The following is a 5803-nucleotide window of genomic DNA, read 5'->3' on the forward strand; positions in this document are numbered from 1 at the left end:
TCATTTAAATCCTACATGTTTAGGTAAGTCAATCATCACCCCTGCCTATAGAGTAGAAAACAGACTCAGAGAAATTAAGTAAATTTTCCTAGAACTCACAGTTAACAAATACTTCAGCTGGAATTCTAAAAAAGATAGTCATGTATAAGCCCAGCTCTCCTACATTTATGATCTCATTCACCATTGCATATGTATATAACTGAATGATAATTATCTCTGTACCTGGCTTTACAAATACCTCATTGATGAGAAATTTCTAGTTAATTTCATATGTTTAGAACTCTTCTCTTCTTGTATTTGATAAGAAGATGTGTAAAAGTACTCGAGACTAAATTACAGATAGTCATATGTACATAAAATTACAAATGCATATAACTTTAAACATATGGTGATATACATATATGCATATATTTACACATAAGAGTTAGCTCTTTGGTAAAATGACTATAAATTCTTTTCTCAGTGTGGTACTTGTTCTTTTTGGTGAATCTTACTGTTGCTTTTTCATTAAAGGAACTCAAGCACAACTGCAGTTATTACAAAAGAATGTTTCTAACATTTATTGAGGGTTCTCATTGTGTCAGGATCTTTGAACACTTATTTGGTTGCATACTCCCTGAAAGTCTTAGAGGATCAGCACCTTCCAGATAAGAAAACTGAGTCCTGGAGAAGTTAAGTCACAAGTATCTGCATCAGGGAACTTTGATATTTGCAGAATCTTGCAGTAGGGAGAAGTAGGGAGGTTAAGGAAGCTGGTTCCTAACCAGTGTTGACCGAAAGAAATGCACAACCGAGGAGATTGGTTCAAGATGGCAGAGTAGAAGGATGTGCGCTCACTGCCTCTCACTCTGAGAGAACCGGAATCCCAACTAACTGCTGAACAATCATGGACAGGAAGACACTGGAACTCACCAAAAAAGAGACCCCACATCCAAAGACAAAGGAGAGGCCACAGTGAGACGCGTTTGCCACAGCCTCACCTCACCATGGTCAGTTCGCGAAGGAAACATCTCAACAATGTCATCGTCATTATTTATTATTCCATGTTTTAAAAAGAAATCTCAAGGGGATTTGGGAGGTAAAAATATCTAGATAAGTATTAAAAATTTCCATTCCAAAAAAAATAATAATAAAATTAAAAAAAAAAAAAGAAATGCACAACCTAAAAGTTGAAAATTATGTCTTATTCAATGATCTGAGGACTAGAGCCTGGGAATCAACCTCTCAGATCTGAGGAATTGTTCCAAAGAGGTAAGGGAGGAGCCAGGATATATAGGAGTTTTTGCTGGGGGAAAAAGAAAAAACATGTAGTCAAACATCAAAAGATTACTGCTAATCACAAAAAGCAGACATCTCGAGTTAATGATTTTGATGCTTTTACCAAACTTTGTGGTACATATGCATCAGCCAAGATGGTTTTTAAAAACTATTCGTCCCTGAGCCCCTGTCTTAGAAATTCTGATTCAGTGTGTTTTGCTGGTGTCCAGGAATTAATATACTTTATGAATTTCCCCAGGTAGTCACTGGAGTGGTTAGCCCCATTCTAGTTCATACTGCCAATATACTACATTGTGAGATACAGCAGTTGATATTAGAGGCTCTTCACCCTTGCTTCCTATTAGAATCAACAGAGGAGTTGTGTTTTTAATTATCTTTGCTGTAACCCACACCCAGAGATTCTCAATTAATTGGTCTGGGGTGGGGCTTAGGAATCAAGACTATGTTAAAATTCCCCAAATGCTTCTAATGGGTATCAGAGGAGGAGGAGCTGAGAATGGTCTTCCAGATATAACATAATGGAGCCAGGAAAGTCTCAAATATCAAACTAATTCTCCCAAAGAAGACATCCCAGTTAAAATGCTGCCCCTGGAGATTATTTCCTCCAGGGGAAATATTGTTTTCTTCACTAATGATATTTTACCTCCCAAACATATTACTGTTATACTTTAAAATATCAATTTAAAATTCTTATGATGCAAAAAATGGCAGAGATAGACAGTTTTCACTGAAAGGGAACTTGGAGGAAAGAAACTTTAAAAAAAGTAAAATTGTCCACAGGAGATTAGAACAATCAAAGAAAAAGAGACAAGTGTAGGGGAGACCATAGTTGTGACATTTGGAGGGTGCCAGTGGTGTGCCTGGTACCGTGCTAAACTGTTAACATGCATCATATTATTTCATACTTGCAGTAATACTGTGATATGCACAACATTATCGAATACATTTTACTGCTTAGAAAACTCCAAATTCACAGGGGACCTAACATAGGGACTAGAACTCAAGGCTAATGACACCAGGTCAATGACCTTCCTATTGGAAGACACTATTTTCGCACGCCATTCCCAGATGTATGTGTGGGACTTGTCCATAGAAAGGAGAGAGTTGGCCTCTGAGATTCCATGTGTGAGGAAGAAGTTCTTAGGGATCAAAGTGACAGAAAAGAGCTGATCATGGAGATTTGAAGACCATGAAGCAAGCCCAGATGGGAAGCCACATTCCCCCCCACACACACACCTCCTGGAAGAACCAGTCCCATCGGAATCCAGATTCCAGGAGGGCATGTCAGAGATATGGTGTTGACCGGAAAAATAAAAAAAAACCACAACATGAGGATTGTGAGTTAAATTTTATTGGGGGCAAAATGAGGACTATGGCCTGGGACACAGCCTCTCAGATAGCTCTGAGGAACTTCTCCAAAGAGGTAGCGGGGGAGATCAGTATGTATGTGATTTTAGAGAAGGGGGTACACGCTCTCAAGCACATGTTTTGGCAGAAGGTTGCTGCTAGTCACAAGGAGCAGACGTCTCTGTTAATGATTCTAGTGTTTTTCTAGATTTGAGAAGATGCAAGAAATTGGGCTCATAAAATCTTCTCCTGAAAATATCTAACGATCTGAAGGCCTGTTCTAACAGTTTTTCCCAGAACACAAACACATCTTGACCCTGAACTCCTTTCAGGACATGTTGAAGGTCAGCGACTGCAGTGGCTAGTGACTTAATCCTTGTAGAGGCAGGTGGCAAGTAACAATTTTTAGTTAGCATGTGGATTTCCTGATTCTTGCTTTATCTTTGATCTAGATTCACCTGCTTACAAGTTGTTTTGTTACAGCATAACATTGTGCCAAGCACTATACTCAGTACTGAGAACATATAGTACAATCACTCCCCTTATAGTCTCCTACATAACCAAGAGAAATTGACAGGTACATTAAACAATGGAGTATTTATGTTAAGGGCTATGAGTAAAATTATTTTTGTGTGGGAGGGATGCCAAAAGGGAAGGCGGAAGGAAAGAAGGAAGGAAAACACAAATGAAGGAAAACAAGAAAGAAGTTGATTTTCAGAAACATGAACGAGCTGGGGGCAAGGGAATCTGAAAACAGAAAATAGTTTCTTGAAACACTGCACTCCCCACAGAGAATCCACTCTCCCCCATTTCCTCTTGACTTTTTGTCCTGAAAAGATAGAGAGCCAATAGCTTGTTAAGCCTTATTGATGATGATATAGAGAACTTTCACTTCTCCACACATCCGCTCAATTCTTCAAAATTTCCCAACGGATAAGAAGTGCTTTCTAAACCACCTGTTTTCCTCTGAGTGCTATCATTATGGGCCAATTTCTTTGCAAGTGTTTCCTAAAAAAATTACCTCCTGGGCTTCCCTGGTGGCGCAGTGGTTGAGAGTCTGCCTGCTGATGCAGGGTACACGAGTTCGTGCCCCGGTCCGGGAGGATCCCGCGTGCCGCAGAGCGGCTGGGCCCGTGAGCCATGGCCGCTGAGCCTGCGCGTCTGGAGCCTGTGCTCTGCAACGGGAGAGACCACAACAGTGAGAGGCCCGCGTACCGGGGAAAAAAAAAAAAAAAAAAAAAAGAATTACCTCCTGACTAATAGGGAGCTGTCCATCAATAGCAGAAATCCTATGGCAACTATTTACTGTATGTACTTGTTTTTCTCTTCTGGTCTGAATGTTATTTTTCGGAAAATAACAAAATGTTATTTTGTAACATTGTATCAATTTTATTAATTGATACAATCTCTTTTTATTTTTCAGATCAATTGAGTAGCTCTATTCTTTTATTTCAGGAAAAATGTGTACTGGTTATTCCCTTTAGGTGGGGTTATTGAATGAGATAGAAATTGTAGAAATTCTATCCTCTAATTCATCCCAAAGCTTCTGCCACGGGGCAGAAAACCCTAAAGTGTTTGCTATTCAGCTGTACATGGTTCAGAGGATCTACTCAGAAGTCGTACACTTGTTTATACATCTTCTATTTCACTATATTTTCATTTTGATTGGTTTTTAATTTTTCCTAACTTCGTAACTTGGAGATAAAACATGCTTGGCACTGACCACTTGATATTAAAAAAAAAATGTACTGAACACTTGCTCTTAAGAGAAAACTGGATCCGTGATGTGACTATTTCTATTAAATGTCAGGTAGTCACAGCTTGCTAAGACCTGCTTTTCTTAAGGCTCTGAAACTGCACTTATAATGAAAATTCATTTTCAGTGTTTGGTGTATGCTTATAACATTCTTCATGTGTAAATTACCTGCAATTTCCATTTACTAGGCTGGCTCCTAATATAAAATCCTAATACTGTAATATAGCTTATTTGAATTTACATCAGTATAAATTAATTAAAAATGAGTAGTAACTGAATGATGTGTGTAGTTCAGTTAACAGTATCACACCAATGTCAACCTTCTGGCTTTGATATTAGTAACTTGTAGACCATGTTACCGCTGGGGAAGGTAAGAGAAGGGCACATGGGACTCTGTACTATTTATACAAATTTTTGTGAATCTATCATTATTTCAAAATAAAAATGAAAAACAGTGAGCAGTAAAAGGAAGAAACAGAGAACACTGCAGAGTAACAAACATAGACTTTAGAACAATACAATTTGGGTTTCTGGCTCCATCACTTAGGAACTGACTTTGGGAGAATTACTTGGTCTCTCAAAGCATCATGTTACTCTTCTCTAAAATAGTAGTAGTAGAAACGGTGCATTGTTTAAGAAAAATTTTCCAATGAACCTTGTCTGGAGAAGCTGCAAGAAAATGTGATGAACTGTAAGTGACACAGATAAAACCAACAATAACAAATACAAAATCTGTGTTGAATTTCCTATGTTTAAGTGTTTATCTATACTACACACTCTGTCTTAGGCAGGTGTATTTTAAGGTAACCTGACCACTAAGTCCTTCTATACCTCTGAATTCCCTGCCCATTTATGCTTCTGTCTGTTGGCTTTGAGGTGATTGGAGGATAAATAACTAATAAGACAAGGAGGAATTTAATCTTTCTTGGCTCCCTCTTCCCCATCATGGTATTTCCCTACTGATCACAGGGTCCAGACCCAGATGTGTTGGCAAAACAGACTACCACTACAAGGCCCTTTAATATTGTAAAAGACAGTCATTCAAATGCCCTGTTTTACAATTAAAGCATCTAATCCATTGTCATTGTATAAGCAATCCATTGTATATCATCTTTTGAAATGAAAGCAAGTGCTGTAACTTCTTAATCCTGAAGAAGCAAGAAGCCAGAATTTCTTTCCCTGTAATAGTAGAACACAGCTCCATAAAACACCATTTGGAAAAGGACATTTAACCTTCCCAATTTTTTTTCATTTGTTTCTTATCTAATATTGAATGTGCCAGTGCATTCCTAATAAGTAACATCATTATAGACAGATTTCTCTGAAAAGCACTTCTGAAGGTGTATTGCATGCTAACAAGGAATACCAGCTACAATAAATTGTCTGACATCTACCCTGTAAATTACATTTTTTAAAAGTTCA

The sequence above is a fragment of the Lipotes vexillifer genome, unplaced genomic scaffold (assembly GCF_000442215.2).
Source record: "Lipotes vexillifer unplaced genomic scaffold, Lipotes_vexillifer_v1.1 scaffold827, whole genome shotgun sequence".
NCBI classification, from domain to species: Eukaryota; Metazoa; Chordata; class Mammalia; order Artiodactyla; family Lipotidae; genus Lipotes; species Lipotes vexillifer.